We start from the raw sequence: 21,518 nt of genomic DNA, 5'->3' as shown, positions 1-21,518 counted from the left end.
AGGACCTAGAAAAACTGCAGCAAACCAGACCCAAATCTATTAGGAGAAGAGAAATAATTAAAATCAGAGAAGAAATCCACAGGATTGAATCAAAAAAAAAAATTACAAAAAATCAGCCAAGTGAAGAGCTGGTTTTTTGAAAAAATAAACAAAATTGACACCCCATTGGCCCGACTAACTAAAAAAAGAAAAGACCCAAATCAATAAAATCAGAAATGAAAAGGAAATGTAACAACAGACACCACAGAAATTAAAAGAATCATCAGAAATTACTACAAAGCGTTGTATGCCAGCAAACAGGAAAATCTAACAGAAATGGATAGATTCCTGAACACATGCAATCTACCTAAATTGAACTGTGAGCCGGTGCCACGGCTCACTAGGCTAATCCTCCACCTTGCGGCACCGGCACACCGGGTTCTAGTCCCGGTCAGGGCACCAGATTCTGTCCTGGTTGCCCCTCTTCCAGCCCAGCTCTCTGCTGTGGCCCAGGAGTGCAGTGGAGGATGGCCCAAGTGCTTGGGCCCTGCACCCCATGGGAGACCAGGAGAAGCACCTGGCTCCTGCCATCGGATCAGCGCGGTGCGCCGGCTGCAGCGTGCCGGCCATGGCGGCCATTGGAGAGTGAACCAATGGCAAAAGGAAGACCTTTCTCTCTGTCTCTGTCTCTCACTGTCCACTCTGCCTGTCAAAAATAAAAAAATAAATAAATAAATAAATAAATGAGAAATAAATTGAACTGTGAAGACATGGAAAACCTAAATAGACCCATAACTGAGACAGAAATTGAAACAGTAATAAAGGCCCTCCCAACAAAGAAAAGCCCAGGACTAGATGGATTCACTGCTGAATTCTACCAAACATTTAAAGAAGAACTAATTCCATTTCTTAAACTATTCAGAACAATTGAAAATGATGGAATCCTCCCAAATTCTTTCCATGAAGCCAGCATCACCTTAATCCCTAAGCCAGAGAAAGATGCAGCATTGAAAGAGAATTATAGACCAATATCCCTGATGAACATAGATGCAAAAATCCTCAATAAAATTCTTGCCAATAGAATACAACACATCTGAAAAATCATTCACCCAGACGAAGTGGGATTTATCCCTGGTATGCAGGGATGGTTCAATGTTCCCAAATCAATGTGATACACCACATTAACAAACTGCAGAAGAAAAACCATATGATTATCTCAATAGATGCCCAGAAAGCATTGGATAAAATTCAACACCCTTTTGTGGGGCTCCATGGGATGCGCAGCCATGGAGCCCCCACGTCATGCTCAGTCTGATAGCTGTTGCTGTGTCTTTATCACAAGGCGAATGTTGCTAGTTTTGGTTAGGGCAATGCTTTCCCACGGTCGGGACTTTCCAGAGGAGTTGAGAATGTTGTAAACAACAAGATGGCGCCGAGGACCGTGCGGTGAGCCTGCCTGCTGTGTGACACCTCATCTGATTGGCCCAAGGACGCGTGCACACTGCGTGAACAGAGGGCGGATTGGAGTGTTCCGTGCATGGACTTGAGCCCGCTTGCAATTGGCCGGATTTTGTATATAAGCTGTGTGCTGAGGAAGGAGGGGGCTTTTCTTTCCACTCTCCTCCCTTCATTCTTTCTCTGTCGCTGTTATTTTCTTATTAAAAGTCTACTGAAGACCGATAAGCTGCGAACAGTGTCGTTCCTTTGCGGGCAAGGGAGCAACACCTTTCATAATGAAAACTCTAAGCAAATTGGGTATAGAAGCAACATTCTTCAATACAAGCAAGGCAATTTATGAAAAACCCACGGCCAGCATCCTATTGAATGGGGAAAAGTTGGAAGCATTTCCACTGAGATCTGGCACCAGACAGGGATGCCCACTCTCACCACTGCTATTTAACATAGTTCTGGAAGTTTTAGCCAGAGCCATCAGGCAAGAAAAAGAAATTAAAGGGATACAAATTGAGAAGGAAGAAGTCAAACTATCCCTCTTTGCAGACGATATGATTCTTTATTTAGGGGATCCAAAGAACTCTACTAAGAGACTATTGGAACTCATAGAAGAGTTTGGAAAAGTGGCAGGATATAAAATCAATGCACAAAAATCAACAGCCTTTATATACACAAGTGATGCCACAGCTGAGAAAGAACTGCCGAGATCAATCCCATTCACAGTAGCTACAAAGGGCGGTGCCACGGCTCAATAGGCTAATCCTCCGCCTGTGGCGCGGGCACACCGGGTTCTAGTCCTGGTCGGGGCGCTGGATTCTGTCCCGGTTGCCCCTCTTCCATGCCAGCTCTCTGCTGTGGCCCGGGAGTGCAGTGGAGGATGGCCCAAGTGCTTGGGCCCTGCACCCGCATGGGAGACCAGGAGAAGCACCTGGCTCCTGCCTTCGGATCAGTGCAGTGCGCTGGCCGCAGCGGCCATTGGAGGGTGAACCAATGGTAAAAGGAAGACCTTTCTCTCTGTCTGTCTCTCTCTCTCACTGTCCACTCTGCCTGTCAAAATATTAAAAAAAAAAAAGAGAGAACGCATCTGGTACAGTGTTTAAGATGCCACGTGGGGTCGGGATGCCTGCATCCCATGTCAGAGTGCCTGGATTCAAGAGCCAGCTCCACAATAGCTACAAAAACAATCAAATACCTTGGAATAAACTTAACCAAGGACGTTAAAGATCTCTACAATGAGAATTACAAAATCTTAAAGAAAGAAATAGAAGAGGATACCAAAAAATGGAAAAACCTTCCATGCTCATGGACTGGAAGAATCAACATCATCAAAATGTCCATTCTCCCAAAAGCAATTTATAGATTCAATGCAATCCCAATCAAGATACCAAAGACATTCTTCTCAGATCTAGAAAAAATGATGCTGAAATTCATATGGAGACACAGGAAACCTCGAATAGCTAAAACAATCTTGTACAACAAAAACAAAGTTGGAGGCATCACAATACTAGGTTTCAGGACATACTACAGGGCAGTTGTAATCAAAACAGCATGGTACTGGTACAGAAACAGATGGATAGACCAATGGAACAGAATAGAAACACCAGAAATCAACCCAAACATCTACAGCCAACTTATATTTGATCAAGGATCTAAAACCATTTCCTGGAGCAAGGACAGTCTATTCAATAAATGGTGCTGGGAAAACTGGATTTCCATGTGCAGAAGCATGAGGCAAGACCCCTACCTTACACCTTACACAAAAATCCACTCAACATGGATTAAAGACCTAAATCTACGACCCGACACCATCAAGTTATTAGAGAACATTGGAGAAACCCTTCAAGATATTGGCACAGGCAAAGACTTCCTGGAAAAGACCTGGGAGGCGCAGGCAGTCAAAGCCAAAATTAACTATTGGGATTGCATCAAATTGAGAAGTTTCTGTACTGCAAAAGAGACAGTCAGGAGAGTGAAGAGACAACCGACAGAATGGGAAAAAATATTTGCAAACTATGCAACAGATAAAGGGTTAATAACCAGAATCTACAAAGAGATGAAGAAGCTCCACAACAACAAAACAAACAACCCATTTAAGAGACGGGCCAAGGACCTCAATAGACATTTTTCAAAAGAGGATATCCAAATGGCCAACAGGCACATGAAAAAATGTTCAAGATCACTAGCAATCAGGGAAATGCAAATTAAAACCACAATGAGGTTTCACCTCACCCCGGTTAGAATGGCTCACATACAGAAATCTACCAACAACAGATGCTGGTGAGGATGTGGGGAAAAAGGGACACTAACCCACTGTTGGTGGGAAGGCAAACTGGTCAAGCCACTATGGAAGTCAGTCTGGATATTCCTCAGATACCTGAAGATAACCCTACCGTTCCACCCACCCATCCCACTCCTTGGAATTTACCCAAAGGAATTTAAATTGACAAACAAAAAAGCAGTCTGCACCCTAATGTTTATTGCAGCACAATTCACAATAGCCAAGACCTGGAACCAACCTAAATGCCCATCAACGGTAGACTGGATAAAGAAATTATGGGATATATATTCTATAGAATACTATACAGCAGTAAAAAACAATGAAATCTGGTCATTTGCAACAAAATGGAGGAATCTGGAACACATCATGCTGAGTGGAATAAGCAGTCCCAAAGGGACAAATATCATATGTTCTCCCTGATTGGTGACAACTGACTGAGCACCAAAAAGTAAACCTGATGAAGTGAAATGGACACTATAAGAAACGGTGACTCAATCAGCCATTACCCTGACTGTTGGTGAACAACTTAATATGTTATCCCTCTCAGTATTTTGTCTATTCTACTTAATACTATTGGTTTAGTTCTGTAATTAATACACAGTTATTCTTAAGTATTGAAACTTAACTGAAAAGTGATCCCTGTTAAATATAAGAGAGGGAATAAGAGAGGGAAGGGATGTATAATTTGGGACTTGCTCAAGCCGACTTGCCCCAAACGGTAGAGTTAGAAACATACCAGGGGATTCCAATTTCATCCCGTCAAGGTGGCATGTACCAATGCCATCTCACTAGTCCAAGTGATCAATTTCAGTTCACAATTGATCATAATGATAGGACTAAGAATCAGAGAGATCACATAATGAAGACTAGTGTCTGAAAATACTAACAGATAGAACAAAAAAGGGAGAGAATGATCCAACATGGGAAGTGGGATGCACAGCAGACTCATAGAATGGCAAATGTCCTAAACAGCACTCTGGCCTCAGAATCAGCCCTAACAGCATTCGGATCCCCTGAAAAGCCCATGAGAGTATTTCAGGTATGGAAAGCCAAGACACTCTGTCAAAAAAAAAATACACTAAATGAAAGATCTCCACGAGAGAGATCCCAGTGGAAAGAACGGGTCATCAAGGAAGGAGGTGCCTTTCTCTGAAGGGAGGAAAAAACTTCCACTTTGACTATGACCTTGTCTAAATAAGGTAAGAGTCAGTGAACTCAAAAGGCTTCCATAGCCTTGGAAGCTCATGACTGGAGCATAGGGAAATTACTGAGGCCATAAACAAGAGTGTCAATTTGTTAAGTCAACAACAGGAGTCACTGTGCCCTTACTCCACATGTAGGATCTCTGTCCTTAATGTGCTGTACATTGTGACTTAAGGCTATAACTAGTACTCAATCAGTATTTTTCACTTTGTGTTTGTATGTGGGTGCAAACTGTTGAAATCTTTACTTAATATATACTAAACAGATCTTCTGTATATAACGAGAATTGAAAATGAATCTTGATGTGAATGGAAGGGGGGAGGGAGCAGGAAAGGAGAGGGTTGCAGGTGGGAGGGAAGTTTTGGGGGAGGGAAGCCATTGTAATACATAAGCTGTTCTTTGGAAATTTATATTCATTAAATAAAAGTTTTAAAAAAGACCTTGTCTAAATAAGGTAAGAGTCAGTGAACTCAAAAGGCTTCCATAGCCTTGGAAATTCATGACTGGTGCATAGGGAGACTACTGATGCCATAGACAGGAGTGTCAATTGGTAAAGTCAACAACAGGAGTCACTGTGCACTTACTCCTCATGCAGGATCTCTGTCCTTAGCGTGCTGTACATTGAGACTTAATGCTATAACGATTACTCAAACAGTATATTTCACTCTGTGTTTCTATGGGGGTGCAAACTGTTGAAATCTTTATGTATACTAAACTGATCCTCTGTAAAAAAAAAAAAAGAAATTATCAACTCCCAACTTGAATCTCACTGGGATTAAACATGACAATAGGTCTGATCTGATTTCATCATCATTTAAAAAATCATCTATTATTTTTCACTTTATGTTTCTGGGAGCAAACTGTTGACATCCTTACTTAATGTATACTAAGCTGATCTTCTGTATATTAAGATAATCGAAAATTAATCTTGATGTGAATGGAAGGGGAGAGGGAGTGGGAAAGGGGAGGGTAGTGGGTGGGAGGGACGGTATGTGGGGGAAGCCATTGTAATCCATAAATCGTACTTTGGAAATTTATATTCATTAAATAAAAGTTAAAAAAAGATAAAGTTACAAAAATGCACAAAAAAAGACTATTTGAAAATATGGCATGACTTAGAGGTATTTTTTTTGACAGGCAGAGTGGACAGTGAGAGAGAGAGAGACAGAGAGAAAGGTCTTCCTTTGCTGTTGGTTCACCCTCCAGTGGCTGCCACGGCCAGTGCGCTGCAGCCAGCATACTATGCCTGTCCGATGGCAGGAGCCAGGTGCTTCTCCTGTTCTCCCATGGGGTGCAGGGCCCAAGCACTTGGGCCATCCTCCACTGCACTCCCGGGCCACAGCAGAGAGCTGGCTTGGAAGAGGGGCAACCGGGACAGAATCTGGTGCCCCGACCGGGACTAGAACCCGGTGTGCCGGTGCCGCAAGGCGGAGGATTAGCCTAGTGAGCCGTGGCGCTGGCTCTCTATCTGGGTCTCTTACATGGTGCAGAAACCCACATACTTAACCCATCATCACTGTCCCCCAGAGTGTGCCTTAGCAGGTAGCTGGAATCAAAAGCGAGAGCCGGAACCCAGCCCACCCTGGGCGCTGCAGTATGGGATGTGGCATCCCAGGTAGTGTTACCTGCCAGATGCCTGCCGCTCCAATAGGAATCATAGACTGCGGTTTGGCTCATTTTATATTTGTGTTAGAACAAACACCTTGTTTTCTTGCAAAGCTCTTCAGAAGCAGCCAACCCTGTTTCAGTCTGGAGGTGCAGTAGGACATGATGGAGGTTGTTCAGCCTCACGGGTGAGTTTACCTTTCCCCATCTTTCAGTGAGTGTCCAACCCTCTGTCCTTCCAGGAAGGGAGCCACGTGTCCAGCCTGATGCCCAGTCCCCTAATTAAGCCTCTAGTTACTCCTCACAGAAACCACAACTAGGCTAAGTGAGGGAAGGCCAGTTTGTCACTGGAGCGTGGTATTTCCTGTTCTTGGAAGCATTATCTGAGGGTCAAGACTAGACCTCTGTGGAGAGGGAGTGAATTTTCCCCATCTCAGCCTGGAGGCTCCTCCTTTCTCAGATTCCTCCCAGAACTGGGGTCTTAACTGCAGAAGCAAGGAACCCTGCCCAGCTGTCCAAGCTGTAGCATGGCTGGGAAGATTAGTTCTGAGACCTCTGGCACAGGAGAATGGTTAATGGAGGTTAGGGAATGTGCATCAGCGTCCAGTACTGAGGGAGAAAGGGATCTGGCATTCCCGCCATCTCAGCCCCCACAATCACTCCACACAAAGAGGCAAGAACAAGGGTTTCTATCACAATTGAGTCAAACTCATAGTCTAAGGTCAGAGTCTGTCCTGGGCAGAATAGGTGTGAGGGGGAGTCCATGGACTTGACGTGAACTACAGCTCCCAGTTGTCAGGCTGGGCCACCCTCCCTCCTTCCTTCATCCAGCTTCTCAAATCTTTGTTTATACTTATGTAAAATGGAACACTTCAAGAATAGATCCTAGATATCACTTGGTATCTGGACCACACACAGTTACAGAACTAGTAGGGGGCTTGGCACTGTGGTGTAGCAGGTAAAGCCACCACCTGCCATGCCAGCATCCCATATGGGCACCAGTTCAAGTCCTGGCTGCTCCACTTCTGATCCAGCTCTCTGCTATGGCCTGGGAAAGCAGTAAAAGATGGCCCAAGTCCTTGGGGCCCTGCACCCACATGGGAGACCCAGAAGAAGCTCCTGGCTCCTGGCTCCTGGCTTTGGATCAGCACAGCTCTGGCCGTTGCAGCCACTGGGGGAGTGACCCAGAGGATGGAAGACCCCCCCATCTCTCCCTCTCCTTCTCTGTGCAACTCTTTGAAATAGATATTTTTAAAAAATGTTACTTTGGCAGCTTTATTAATGATGTGTGTATTATTGAATGCATAACATGAAATCATTTTCCACAATTGGACTTATAGTTTCTTTTATTTATTGATGTTAAAGAATGCCAGCGAGGCTGGCACCGTGGCTCACTAGGCTAATCCTCCACCTTGCAGCACCGGCACACTGGGTTCTAGTCCCGGTTGGGGTGCCAGATTCTGTCCCGGTTACCCCTCTTCCAGGCCAGCTCTCTGCTGTGGCCAGGGAGTGCAGTGGAGGATGGCTCAAGTGCTTGGGCCCTGCACCCCATGGGAGACCAGGAGAAGCACCTGACTCCTGCCATTGGATCAGCGTGGTGCGCTGGCTGCAGCAGCCATTGGAGGGTGAACCAACGGCAAAGGAAGACCTTTCTCTCTGTCTCTCTCTCACTGTCCACTCTGCCTGTCAAAAAAACTAAAAATAAAAAAAAAAGAATGCCAGCACTATCACTTTGAAAGATTTCCCATATTAAGTGATTTTTGAATTCTCTCTAGTCTGAATTTTTTCACTGGTGCATTCTTAAAGTTTCTGTCTCACATGAATCCTCTGAGGTTGAGCAAGCTGTGCATTTACAGTGAAGGCCTTTCCACATTCCAAAGTGTTTTCTCCACTGTGCGTCTTACAGTATTGAATCAGATAAGCACTTTGGGCACAGCTTTTGCCACACTCATTACACTGTGGGGTTTCTCTTCAGTGTGAGTTCTCTGATGGTATGTACTTCTGTGGCAAGATGTGGCATTTTTTGCATTTGTATGGATACAGTTTCTTTCCAGGATGAATTTGCTGGTACTGGGTTATGTGGTGTGTTCCATCACAAAGCTTTTCCACATTGGTCACATTCTGCAGTATAGATCCTTCCTCTTCTGTTGAATAAAGGATTGTCTGTGGGTATCGGTTTCCCTACATTCCACAGCTGCATAGGGCTTTCCTCCAGTGCGTGGTCTCAGGTGGTAAGAAGATGAATGCTGGGGTAAAGACTTCTGCACATTCTTCACACTCAGATGGTTTTCTCCAGTGTGAATCCTCTAGTTCCAAACATCTGACACTGACTGAAGTCTGGCCTAGCTCCACCACCACTATTTTGGCGTTGAGTGAAAACTAAACTGCAGCTAAGCTATTGTCCACACTTCTCACAACTGGCATGGGGTTTCAATCACATACATTTTCTGATAATTCTCTAGGCTACATGAAAAGCTCTTGTCATCATTGTCTTCTTTATGTACTATTCTCTCCAAAGGAAATTTGTTTTGAGTCACGAAATTTGACTGCAACCCTTATGTTCACAAATATTCTCTCAAGTCAAACTTTTCTTCCAGGTAACTGCCCATTGTGCTAAAATAGCTTTCTACACGGCTAAGAGCTTTGGGACTTTTTCGTGGAGTAGAAGATTCCACTCCTTTTACCTCTGTTATTCTTTGAGAACACTCTTTAGACATCACTCACGTCAAATTTGACAAGATTCTGACTTGCAGATCTGGTCTTCCGGTCTGAACAAAATAAAAAAATGGAGGTTATCTGATCAGATCAGTTAGAGAGATGAGATGTGTGAGGCAGCCCAAGTCACATGCAATATGCTACTATTGCTAAATTCTTTTGTTTATAAAAATTCTTTTTGAAAGAATTAGAGATCAGACATCTGCTGGTTCACTCCCTAAATGGCCATGGGGACTGTGCCAAGCTGAAGCCAGGATCCAGGAGCTTCTTCCAGGACTTCCATGTGGGTGCAGGGCATCAGGCACTTGGGTCATTCTCCACTGCTTTCCTAGGCACATTGGCAGGGAGCTCCATTGGAAGTGGAATAGCTGGAACTCGAACTGACGCCCATTTGGGAGGCCTGTGTCACAGGCAGAGGCCTAACCTGCTATGCCACAATGCCAGTCCCACTTCTATTACTTTTACAGTGGCAGGATTTCAACGGATTTTAAAAAATTGAACTAAAACTACCTCAACTAAAAATTGAGGTAATTTAGGCTTCCATGCAGTTGTAAGAAATATAACCCATGTTCCCCTTTTCTACTTTATTCCATTTGTAGCATCTTACAAAATGAAAGAACAATGTCAAAACCAGGATATTATCATGGAGAGAGTCAAGATATGGAATTTCCCATCTCCAGAAGATTCTTCAAATTCAGGTTTTACAGGGACACCCATCTCCCTTCTACCTCCACTTCCTACGTAAGTGTTGGAAACCCTCAGCCTGTTCTCCATCTCCATTCTTTGCCACTTAAGGACTGATATCTCAGCAGACATTACCGAGTATATAATCTGAGATCGGCTTTCTTCACTCTGTAGTTTAAACTCCTCCCCCCCCCCACTTATCATCAATCCATCCCTTTTATTCCTGAGTAGTATAAGGGTGCTTTGAAAAGTTCCTGGAAAATGGAATTAAAAGGTAAGTTTATTTTGGTGCAAAAGTTTTTGAAATCCATGCATTCTGATACTCCATACTATAAGTGTCCACACAGTTTATTTAACTGTTCAACTGCTGACACATATCTAGACTGCTCAGGGTTTTCACTATAAAAAAAGCAGCTACATATATCAATGTGCTGGATTAGAATAAATTAACAGGGGCCGGCACTGTGGCATGGCGGGTAGAGCTGCCAACTGTGATGATGGCATCCCATATGGACCGGTTAGGGTCCTGATTACTCCACTTCCAATCCAACTCCCTGCTGGTGTGCCTGGGAAAGCAGTGGAGAATGGCTCAAGTCCTTGGAAACCCTGTGCCCACATGGGAGACTTAAAGGAGGCTCCTGGCTTCAGCCTGGCCCAGCCCTGACTGTTGTAGCTATTTTGGGAGTGAACAAGCAGAAGGAAGATCTCTCTCTCTCCCTCCTTCTGTCTTTCTCTGTAACTCTTTCAAATAAATCTTAAAAATGAAACAGGTTTGCTGGCGCTGCGGCTCACTAGGCTAATCCTCTGCCTTGCGGCGCTAGCACACCAGGTTCTAGTCCCGGTCAGGGCACCAGATTCTGTCCCGGTTGCCCCTCTTCCAGGCCAGCTCTCTGCTGTGGCCTGGGAGTGCAGTGGAGGATGGCCCAAGTACTTGGGCCCTGCACCCCATGGGAGACCAGGATAAGTACCTGGCTCCTGCCCTCAGATCAGCGTAGTGCGCCAGCCGCAGTGCGCCGGCCGCGGCGGCCATTGGAGGGTGAACCAACAGCAAAGGAAGACCTCTCTCTCGGTCTCTCTCACTGTCCACTCTGCCTGTCAAAAAAATAAAATAAAATAAATAAAACAGGTTTGTTGAGATATAATTCCCACCCCTCACAATTTATCCATTTAAAGTGCACAACTCTTTTTAGTATATTCATGGAGTTGTAAAAAAAAACCATAAACAATTTAGTACAGTTTTTTGATTCATTTTGTATTTAATTCCTAAGTTATAAGAGAAACAGGCAATTTTGTAGAAATCAGAAGACACCAGTATCCTTGTGATCCCATCTCAGATGTTTCTGTCGTCATCTGGACTCACTCTACAATAGAAAGGGTGCACTTTTGAACTCCCAGAATAATTTTGAAAACCCAGAATAATTGTGTGGGTGCATAGTTACACATATTGCTTCACTGAATCATGCCATGTGTATGACCACACACCCCTCATTTCCCACGTGATGATCATTGTCGTGAATCCCTTGTGATTTTAATATCCCTCTTTTCAAGCATTATATGCGTATGTATATAATGTCTATGAGAAAAGTGATATGGCAAAATGTTAAAACTTGTTGCATCTTAAAACTGAAAAAAAATTCATAGAAAAGGCCGGCGCCGTGGCTCAATAGGCTAATCCTCAGCCTTGCGGCGCCGGCACACCGGGTTCTAGTCCTGGTCGGGGCGCCGGATTCTGTCCTGGTTGCCCCTCTTCCAGGCCAGCTCTCTGCTTATGCCAGGGAGTGCAGTGGAGGATGGCCCAGGTGCTTGGGCCCTGCACCCCATGGGAGACCAGGAAAAGCACCTGGATCCTGGCTCCTGCCATCGGATCAGCGCGGTGCACCGGCTGCAGCGGCGGCCATTGGAGGGTGAACCAACGGCAAAGGAAGACCTTTCTCTCTCTGTCTCTCTCTCTGTCCACTCTGCCTGTCAAAAAAAAAAAAATTCATAGAAAAGAAAGGAAAGCAGCAGGTAAGCAGTGGGCCTGTCTGTTTTGGATGTGTCGGCAGCAAATAGGCAGGCTTTGGTCCAGGAAGCCTTTGTCATAGAAGGGGGGATGGTGCCATTCACATCCCATTCTGCCTGCTTATGCTCTTGAAGCTTTCACAGTGACCATCTTCAGTGGCCTGCTCACTATCAGGACGCTTAGGTCAGGTGGTTCAGAGGAGACCTCCTGGGGCTCTGGCTGCTAGTTCACTCCCCAAGTGGTGACTACAGTCAGGACTGGGCCTGGACAAAGCCAGGAGCTTCTTCCCAATCTCTCACATGGGTACAGGGGCCCAAGTTCTTGGGCTATCTTCTGCTGCTTTCCCAGGTACCTTGGCAGGGAACTGGAAGTGGAGCAGCCGGGACACAAACCAGCATCCATATGGGATGCCGGCATCACAGGCAGAGGCTTAACTTGCTATGCTACAACACCAGCCCCGTTCTGAACCATTTTTAAACTTGATTTTTATTGACTTAAATGGGTGAGGGCGAGGGCGAGGGCGAAGGAGAGAGAGAGAGGGAGGGGGAGGGGGAGGGAGGAAAGGGAGATGAAGAACAAGGGTGAGCAAGTGAGCAAATGAATGAATGAATGAATGAATATCTTCCATTTGCTGGATCATTCCTCAAAGGCCCACAGTAGCCAGAGATGGCACAGGCTGAAGCCAGGAGCCCAGAAGTATATCTGTTTACCATGTGGGTGACAGGAATCAACTACAGGAGTCAACTACCCTGCCTCCTAGGGTGCGCATCAGCAGGAAGCCAGAATTGTGAGGGGAGCCGAGTTCCTGATAAGAGATGTAGGCATCCTTGGCTGGCACCATGGCTCAGTAGGCTAATCCTCTGCCTGCGGCGCCAGTACTCTGGACTCTAGTCCCAGTTGGGGCACTGGTTCTGTCCTGGCTGCTCCTCTTCCAGTACAGCTCTCTGTTGTGGTCCAGGAAGGCAGTGGAGGATGGCCCAAGTGCTTGGGCCCTGCACCTGCATGGGAGACCAGGAGAAAGCACCTGGCTCCTGGCTTTGGAACGGCGCAGCGCACCAGCCGTAACAGCCATTTGGGGGGTGAACCAACATAAGGAAGACCTTTCTCTTTCACTGTTTAACTCTGCCAGTCAAAAAAAAAAAAAAGATATGTAGGCATCCTAAGCAGCCTGCCTCCATATGCATATAAAAAGTCATCAGCGGGGCTGGTGCCATGGCTCACTTGGTTAATCCTCCACCTGCAGTGATGGCATCCCATATTGGCACCAGGTTCTAGTCCCAGTTGCTCCACTTCCAGTCCAGCTCTCTGTTGTCACCCAGGAGGGCAGTGGAGGATGGCCCAAGTGCTTGAGCTCCTGCACCCACATGGGAGACCAGGAGGAGGCAACTGGCTCCTGGCTTCGGATCGGCACAGTGCTGGCTGTAGCGGCCACTTGGGGGGTGAACCAACGGAAGGAAGACCCTTCTCTCTGTCTCTCTCTCACTGTCTGTAACTCTACCTGTCAAATAAATTTTTAAAAAAGTCATCAGAAAGTTCATGAAAAAATGCAGTTTTATGAAACAAAAACTACATGCACGTATTTAAAAATATTTTGCACCAAAGTAAACCTTTAAATAATCATTTATTTAAAATGCAGAAAGCTACACATAGACAGAACTCTTCCATCACTGGGTACTTCTCTAAATGCCCACAAAGGCCAGGGCTGGACCAAGCCAAAGTTGGCAGCCACTCACCTGTTCCCCAGCCTCCCGATCCTGGAGACAGACACAGAGGGAAGTCAAGTCAAGCAAGAACTTGTTTATTGCATGCATAACAAAGCCTTTTGAAGCACAAAACTGCAGAGTCATTGGGGCAGGGCATAAGGACCAACCAATCACTTAAAAGGTCAGTTTACAGGCCGTTTTTTTATAGGACTAGCCATATGTCTATACACTCATCATCAGTTGTCGTCACTTCCCCTGATGTTGTGTAGCCAATTAGCTTTGGTGGTAAACAACTTTGGGTTCCGCCCACCTTACTTCCTTTGGGTGCCATCTTTGAATTGCCTCATGTGTCTAATTTCCCCGCAGGTCCCTCCTTTTTTGTTTCAGCCGATCGCCCACCTCGTTTGAGGTTCGAGCATATGGACACCTCCATTAGGAAGTACGTCCTGGCTACACAGAGGTTTTATTATTATTATTATTATTAATTTTGTCATACTGACCTGTACTTCCTGGAGCCCCTCTTTTGTTTTATTAAAAATGAAGCTCCTACGCCAACCCCTGTGGCACCCAAACCTATGAGTGTGGTTACTGCCACAGCGGTCATAACCTCTCATTGCTGACGCCGGTGTAGGCACACCGCCACTTCTTCATTTGGGTGATACAGTACGTGGGGGATGAGGATCATTAGCATGCAGGAATCATTGCTGTGTACCAATACCCCTGTCAAAATACAAAGTGTGAGTCCTGTAGCCCTGCATGGCCAAAACATCCCTCCCTTCTGGGGTGCCACCCATTGGCCTAAGGTCTCATTAACAATTTGACATCCGTTCCAGATATTTTCCTGAGACCCTTCTGACTAATCCAGTGACCCATCCCTGTAGTCTCACACCCCCATTGAGATGGGGGCTGGTCCCCCCTTTTTGTTTTAAAAGTTTTTCATTTAGGCCAGCCTCTTGGCCAGGCTGCCGGTGCTAGGCTCCTCAATGTGGAAGGTTCTGGTGAGGAGGTTGTAGAAGGAGCCGTAGCACACAGCCACCACAGTGCATGTGAGGCATATCACATTGTAGGGCATGCTGAAGTCCGGCGTTGGCAGGCTCACCAGCAGTGGCTCCATGTACAGTGTCGCACAAAGCAGCTGGGGCCATTGAAGACCGGGAATAGGGTACTGAAGAGGGGGCTCTCTTCCCAGTCCACTGGTGTGGCTGCCACCAAACTGGGCACAATGGCACTGAGGATGGGTGGGCTGACAGAGAAGCCGTGGTTGGGGTCTGGAGTGTACTCGGTCCACGTGAGCAAGGCTCACTCAAACTGGATGGAGATCGTGGTGACTGAGCTGGCGGGCAGCTGAATGAGCATCTCCAGGAGGTGGGGCTGCAGGCAGTCCTGGGCAGGCTGGTAGTGGATGTAACTTGGTTTGTTCTCCTTGCCCTTGGATGTGATGGTGAGCGTGTGCACGTAGAGCCGCAGGTACCAGGGCACAGTGTCCAGCAGCAGCACGGGGAAGGCGCGGTATGGGTGGGTGTTGTACAGCAGGGTGCTCAGCTGCCCCTTCTGCAGCCTGTAGCCACTCACATAGTGCTAGGCGTGCAGGAAGGGCACCGGTGGGGCCTTGCTCTCTGGGGTCTCTTCCACTTGAGCTGGAGGCTGAGAGAGCTGTTGATCAGGGCTGTGTCGAGCAGGTAGACTGCATAGGTCTTTCAGCTGTCCCGGATGACATCCTGGTACGTGGTAGTGGGTAATGGTGTGCATCAGCGGTGTGATCAGGGCCTCAGCCTGCAGGTGGAAGTGGTCCAGTGTGGCCCATGCTAGGGTGGTGGCGCACAGTGGCAAAGGGAGATTTGGCTCCATGGAGGAGCAAACAAGGCCAACAGCGGGGTAGGTGTGGTGCTAAGGGTGAGGCCCTGAGATGACAGGGGCAGCCAGTTTCCAAAGGTGGGGTCCCAAGCTCAGCTCCTACAGGGGAAGCCCTCCAAGGGGAAACGGGGTCTGGGCTGACTTTTAAGAGGCAGCGGGCTAAGAAAAAGACCACCTGGGAGTCTGAAAGAGAAAGGGGAGGAAGATGATGCGACGGGCTGTGCAGGCATGGTCGTGGTTCTTAGCATTCTGCAGCAGAGGCTGGTAACTGGATGGCCAGTAGAACATTCACTGGGCGGTATCGGTGTGGATATGGCCAAGAAAGAGCTCCTCCACCAGGTGGTCCAGGTTGTGGCGCAGGTACTGCTTCTCCACCCAGACCAGCTGCAGCTCATGCATGTGAAGTTCACGGCTTTGGTGTACTCTCAGCCATTCTCCTCCCACCACAGGTTGTAAGCCACGTCCTGCACCCAGGGGTCCCCGTGGCCAGGAAGCCCGGGCACGTGTGGTTCATGCACTGGCTGAGCTGCTCAGTGACTGCCTCCAAGTGGCAGATGACCTGCATGGTGTGCAGGTGGCAGTCAGCTTCGCTGCCACCACGGATGATCCAGGAGGCCTGGCGGAGGTGGATCTTGCCTCAGATGATGAGGGTGTAGGTGGGGTTTGTTGCTGCCATAATAAAACTGGTAGACCTGAAAGGTGTTGTTGTTGTAGAATCTGTAAGACTGGGTGATGAACTCTGGACCCGATCTGACTTCAGGTCTGACTTCACCTGGCCCATGGAGACCCAGTGGCCCTCAGTGGTGGGTGGCATCTGCACGGTGATGTGCACGCCATTGTGCAGATGTTTCAGCATGTGATGGCACTGGGATTCCTTGAAAGCCCTCCAGGCGCTCTTGTCCAAGGACCTAGGATGGGTCCTGCTGTCTAGATGAGGGAGAGCAGAACCCTCTCCCAGCCTGTGCAGCAGGAGGGCCGGGAACAGGTATCTGAACAGGAGGCGACACGGCCAGGACATCTCCAGTGCTCCTCGGGGCGCGCCCGCTCGCCACGCTCCAAACTGGTGCTTGTGCAGCCCCGCAACTCGGCGCGCACCACCCTCCGCCTCCAGCTGGGTCCAGGAGTGCTCAGGCATGGGGCGTGTGCCGACACCACTCCTCGGCTGTAGCCTGCAGGCAGCCAGAATAGACCCTGGCCTCAGGCGGCTGCAGAGCACCCCATACCCGGTGGGCACAGTGCAGTGGTGCGAGGCGCACACTTGCTCGGCACTGTCAGGCCAGGGTCCATGGCCGGCCCGCGTCCACATCATGGCCTCTTGGCGAGCCACCCCGGCCTCTCCTCGCCCGGCCCTGCGTCCCCTGCTTTGTTCGGCAGTGGAGAGAGGGGCCCAGAGCTGCAGCCCTCCCCTTCCCCCACCTGCGGCCCCCGCCCAAGCTGCCAGCCCCAGCACTTACTGCCATCATCCTCTGGGTCCGCGCTGCCGCTCAACCCAGCAGGTGGCAGCTGTCGGCCCCATGCCGAGGCCACTGCTGGCCCGGGGCCACCCCTACCACTGCCACTCCAGCTCCTGTGGTCCCCACTGGGCTCCATGCGTGGTGATCCTCCCGCACAGTGTCGTGTGGGGACTCTGCCTGGCCCCAGCCGCCTGGCCCCAGGGTCAGCAGCACCAACAGAGAAAGTGGCATAGCCGCTGCCATGCCAGTGGCTGCTCCCACATAGGTCCTCTCATTTCTCCTCCCTCCTCCTGAGCAATCGCAAGGGTCCAGATCACGTAGCTCCCTCCGTGGCTCTACATAGGGGGAGGCCACCTCTGCCCCCGGGAGGTATGGGGGGGGGTTCCAGTCCCTCTGGGGCAGATGGGTTAGGTGGAGTGACTTTTACTTTCGTTTTTGCTTCCTGATTACTCTTAGCCCATTCTCTTTCCCTGCCATCTTCCTCTGAGTCTTTGGGCTCTCCCAAGTCCTGTAAGGCCTTTAAGGTCTTGTCCTCTTTGGATGAAACTGCATTACCCATACTGAGGGTTTCACTTACCCTGAGAGACTGCTTAGCCTCAGCCGAAAAGTTACGGTTTGAGCCCCACGTTGGGTGCCAGATGCAGGGTCTTAGTTCACCCGAACAAGGATGGACTGGGTCTGAGGAAAGGTAAGTGCGCCGCTTGCCCGTTCCACAGCCTTCTGATCCCGGAGACAATCAGATGAAGAGGGGCGTCAAGTCAAGCAAGAACTCGTTTATTGCACGCATAACAAAGGCTTTTAAAGCACAAAACTGCAGAGTCATTGGGGCAGGGCATAAGGACCAACCAATCACTTAAAAGGTCAGTTTATGGGGCAGTTTTTTATAGGACTAGCCATATGTCTATACACTCATCATCAGTTGTCATCACTTCCCCTGATGTTGTGTGGCCAATTAGCTTTGGGTTCCACCCACTTTACTTCCTTTGGGCACCATCTTTGAATTGCCTCGTGTGCCTAATTACCCGCACATAGACAGAACTCTTCCATCCACTGGTTCCCTCTCTAGATGCCCACAAAGGCCAGGGCTGGACCAAAGCTGGCAGCCAGGAACTCAATGCAGGCCTCCCATATGGGTGGTAGGCACCCAACTACTTGAGCCATTTAACCTGCTGACTCTCAGGTGTGCATTAGCAAGAATGCTGGAATTAGAAGCAGAGCTGAGACTCAAAACCAAGTGCTCTGATACGTGAGGCAGTGATTCCAAGAGACATCCTAACTGCTATGCCAAACACCTGTCCCTAAATTTATCTTTTTTTAAAAAAGATTTATTTACTTGAAATAGTTAGGCAGAGAGAGAGAAAAGTCTCCCATCTGTTTGTTCACTCCCCATTTGGCCACAATGGCCTGTACTATGCCGATCTGAAGCCAGGAGCCAGGAGCTTCCTCTGGGTCTCCCATGTTGGTGCAGGGTCTCAAGGACTTGGGCCATCTTCCACTGCTTTCCCAGGCCAGAGCAGAGAGCTGGATCAGAAGTGTAGCAGCCGGGACTTGAATTGGTGGCCATATGGGATGGTGGCACTGCAGGTGGATGCTTTACCCGCTACGCCACAGCACTGGCCCCCACATTGATATCTGAGGTTGATAACACACCCTGTTATGAAACAGTTTTGTCATCTACCTGTTCCTCAGCCCCTACCTTCAACTCCTGACTTGCAGCCCAACCTGCTCTTTTGCACTTCTTAAGACCTCCAGACCACCCCATGGAGGATACTGCTACCCTCCTCATCCACTGGTAGATAATTAAACTTGCTCTTTCTTTCATCCTCCAGCTTTGTCCTCGTTAATCTGTCACTGTTGATGAGGACTTAGGTTTCAGTAACACTTCCACTAATGAGAGTCCATGCTCCACATGTTTAGACTTCTCTCAGCCAGACAGGACAGACCTGATGTCAAAGCTCACACACGAGGAAGAACAGGGAAAGAACACTCAAGGCTGCCTGGTGCCCAGGCTTTAATTCTAGGATGCCACTTATTCCTATTTTTCAAAAATTGAACTCTTCCTGGTACATCACTTCCCTTTTGTTCAGGAAAAGGGATGATAAGAGACCACCTGCTGGTGAAACAAGCAAACCTAAATTTCCATTATTTAAAACAAAAAGGACAAATAGATTTCCAGGATGTGGGCCAATGTAGGAAACATGGGGCTTGGCACTCACAGCTTCAAAACAAGAGAAAAGCTTAACAAACTGAAAATTAACTTTCCTTGGATACATGAGAGATGAGGTCACAGACAAAACATTCCTCCGAAAACGGATGTGACTGGCAGATCAAAGAATCACAGCTTTACCCGGGCAGAGGCCCCTGCTGGAGGTAGAACGTGGGTGGGAAATCACAAATGGTAATAGGTGAATCCTGGGGGTCAATGTGGACTAGCTTAAGTGTTGAAAACTCCTGGGGCTGGCATTGTGTGTAGTGGGTAAAGCTGCTGCCTGTGATACCAGCATCCCATATGGGCACCGCTTTAAGTCCCAGTTGTTCCACTTCTTCTCCAGCTCTCTGCTAGTGTGCCTGGGAAGGCAGCAGAGGATGGCCCAAGTCTTTGGGCTCCTGTGCACACCCACATGGGAGACCCAGAAGAAGCTCCTGGCTCCTGGCTTCAGATTGGCCTAGTTCCAGCCGTTGTGGCCATTTGGGGAGTGAACCAGTGGATGGAAGACCTCTCTCTCTGTCTCTCTCTCTAACTCTGCCTTTAAAATCAATAAATTGCATGTGCAAAGGAAGTAAAATCACCCCTAGATGAGGTATTTGCAGTCCCAGGTTCATTGACATGTTAGTCACCATTGCCCAGCCAGAACAATTAGAGAAGAAAAAGAAACTAAAGGACCCCAGCTGGAAAGGAAGATGTGAAATTATGTTTGCATTAGGTGTGATCATATATGCATAAATTTTTAAAATGAATGATCTACTTGCCTATTTGAAAAAGAGAAAGAGGGAGGGAGAGACAGAGAGAATCTTCCATCTGCTGGTTCACTCCCCAAATGTCTACAACAGCCAGATCTAGGCCAGGCCAAAGCCAGGGGCCAGGAACTCCATCTAGGTCTCCCACATGGGTGCAGGGGCCCAAGCACTTGGACCATCTTCCACTGCTTTCCCAAGACCCTTATTAGCAGGAAGCTGGATTAGAAGTGGAGCAGCTGGGATTCCAACCAGTGCTCTTAACCCACTTTATCCACTGCACCACAACACCTGCTACACAAAAACTGAAGCCTCAACAAAAGTACTAGATAGGCTCAGGGCCAGCGCTGTGGTGCAGTGGGTTAAAGCCCTGGCCTGCAGTGCTGGCATCCTATATGGGCACCGGTTCAAGACCCAGCAGTCGAAGATGGCCCAAGCGTTTGATCCCCACACCCACTTGGGTGACCTGGAGGAAGTTCCTGGCTTCAGATCTGCCCAGCTCCAGCCATTGTGGCCATTTGGGGAGTGAACCAGCGGATGGAAGACGTCTCTGTCTCTGTCTCTTTTTCTCTTTTTGTAACTCTGCCCTTCAAATAAACAAATAAATCTGAAAAAAGCTATCATATTTCTACACACAACAATGAACTGTCCAAAAAGTAAATTAAGAGAATCTCACTCAAAATAGTGTCATCGAAAATAAAATTTTTTAAGATTTAATTATTTATTTTAAAGTCAGAGTTAGAGAAAGAGAAGGAGAGACAGAGACAGAGAGACAGAGAGGGGGGGGGGTCTTCCACCCACTGGTTCACTTCCCAGATGGCCCCAATGGCCAGAGATGCGCCGATCTGTAACCAGGAGCCAGGAGCTTCCTCCAGGTCTCCCACATGGGTGCAAGGGCCCCAGGACATGGGCCATCTCCCACTGCTCTCCCAGGCCACAGCAGAGAGCTGGATCGGAAGTGGCAGCCGGGACTTGAACCGGCGCCCATATGGGATGCTGGCACTGCAGGCAGTGGCTTTACCCACTATGGCATAGTGCCAGCCTCGAATAAAATTCTTAAGAATAAGCTTAACCACAGAGATGAAGAGTTGCACATGGATAACAATTCAGAAACAAAGAAGATCTAAGTAGACAGAAAATAACCCCAAGATCAGGGATTGAAAGGCTATTAAGGAGACACTATTACCTGTCTCCTAACTCCCAGCACTTGTGAAGGTGGCATCATTTGGAAATAGTCTTTGTGCATATAAGTAAGACCAGGTCATAGTTGATTGTGATGGCCCATAATATAGGACTGGTGTCTTTTAATAAATTGATTTATTTAAGGAATTTATTTGAAGGAGAGAGAATAGAGGGAAAGGGGGAGAGAGAGAGAGTAGAAGGAAAGAGGGAGAGGGAGGGAGAATAGAGGGAGAGGGAGGGAGAATACAGGCAGAGGGAGCTCTCCCCACCATGGTTCCCCCCTCAGATGCCCACAGTGCTGAGGCTGGACCAGGCTGAAGTCAGGAACCAGGAGCTCCATCCAGGTCTTCCACAGGGGCAGCAGGGACGGAAGCACTCGAGCCATCGCCTGCTCCCTTCCTAGACGTGCGTATGCAGAAAGCTGGGTTGGAGGCAGAGGGGAAACTCGAACC

At 48.0% G+C, this 21,518-nt stretch overlaps 1 protein-coding gene and 2 pseudogenes across 1 annotated transcript in view; 1 reads left to right on the top strand and 2 right to left on the bottom strand.

The window, feature by feature from the left end:
* Positions 1-21,518, top strand: part of IGLL1 (immunoglobulin lambda like polypeptide 1) — a 257,330-nt gene that overhangs the window by 211,598 nt on the left and 24,214 nt on the right. The gene's annotated exons all lie outside the window — the stretch shown is intronic.
* On the bottom strand, positions 13,989-15,366 carry LOC127489169 (GPI-anchor transamidase component PIGT pseudogene; annotated as a pseudogene).
* Positions 15,167-16,632, bottom strand: LOC103346700 (protein APCDD1 pseudogene; annotated as a pseudogene).

Source organism: Oryctolagus cuniculus, chromosome 21, assembly GCF_051225735.1.
Source record: "Oryctolagus cuniculus isolate XC-2025 breed Fujian yellow rabbit chromosome 21, ASM5122573v1, whole genome shotgun sequence".
Lineage (NCBI taxonomy): Eukaryota > Metazoa > Chordata > Mammalia > Lagomorpha > Leporidae > Oryctolagus > Oryctolagus cuniculus.
Note: the sequence above shows the minus strand (reverse complement) of the source record. Positions and strands in the feature narration are given on the sequence as shown.